The following is a 1,269-nucleotide window of genomic DNA, read 5'->3' as shown; positions in this document are numbered from 1 at the left end:
AAACATCAAAAAGAATACTTTTATAATAAAAGAATATGTTAATATATTATGTAATAATATATATATATATATATATATATATATATTTTTTTTCAGAATTATTTTTAAAAAGATACAAAAATTTAGTACATTGAGGAAAATAAAAAAGGAAACCAGATAAAGGAAATCAAAACGAAGAAAAGAAGAAGAAGAAAAAAAAAAAGCAATAAAGAAACAAAAAGCCCAGAAAAAGGTAAGTAAGAAAGTAAGGAAAGAAGGAAGTAAGAAAAAAAAGAAAAAAAAAAGAGAATGAAAATATATTAGAAGATATTCTTTTTTTTTTTTTTTTTTTTTTCCGTATAATTTTTTTTACTGTACGTAAATTCATATGACTTTAAAAGATATTCCTAAGTATAATATATATATATATATATGGCGAAAAACAAAAATAAATGATGAAAAAAAAAAAATAAGAGAAAAACAAAATATGTATGTATATTATTATATATATAATATAATTACTTAATTTCATTTTTTATGTTAAATCATATTCTTTATATAATTTAGGAAATAAAAAAATTAAACTGTAAAATATAATATAATTTTTTAAAAATATATATAAATATATAATATATAATTATAACCATAACTATAAATATATATATATATATATATATATATATATATATATAATATATATATTTAATATGTAAGTTTCAGACACCAATGTTTATATTATATATATATATATATATATTATATATATTATATATACTATATTTTGTATATTTTAATTTCTATTAATAATATATTATATGCATATAATTTTAAAATGTCTTTAAAAAAAAAAAAATTGGTTCACACTTCCTCCCTTATATATATCATAAAAATGATTATAAATAAACATAAATATATAAATATATATATATAAATATATATATAAATATATATATATATATATTACATTTTAATATATTATAATTTTTATGTTAAATATATATCCATTCTTCAATGAACATATAAGAAATAATTTCGATGAATAAAATATGTAACCTTATATTGAAAGTTTAAAAAAAAAAAAAAGGCAAGAACAAACTTCATTTGTGAAAGTATGATTTTATTTGAATTGTCAACCTTTTTCATGTATTCATAATATATATATGTATATATATATTATATATATATTTATTTATTTATTCGTTTATATTCTATCATATTAAAAATAAAAATATTAAAAGACTATACAAAGATTTCTCCATATTAATATTTCGTATATCATATTTAAAAAAT

This window comes from Plasmodium reichenowi, chromosome 9 (assembly GCF_001601855.1).
Source record: "Plasmodium reichenowi strain SY57 chromosome 9, whole genome shotgun sequence".
NCBI lineage: Eukaryota > Apicomplexa > Aconoidasida > Haemosporida > Plasmodiidae > Plasmodium > Plasmodium reichenowi.
The sequence above is the reverse complement of the archived record's forward strand: the minus strand, read 5'-3'. Positions refer to the sequence as shown.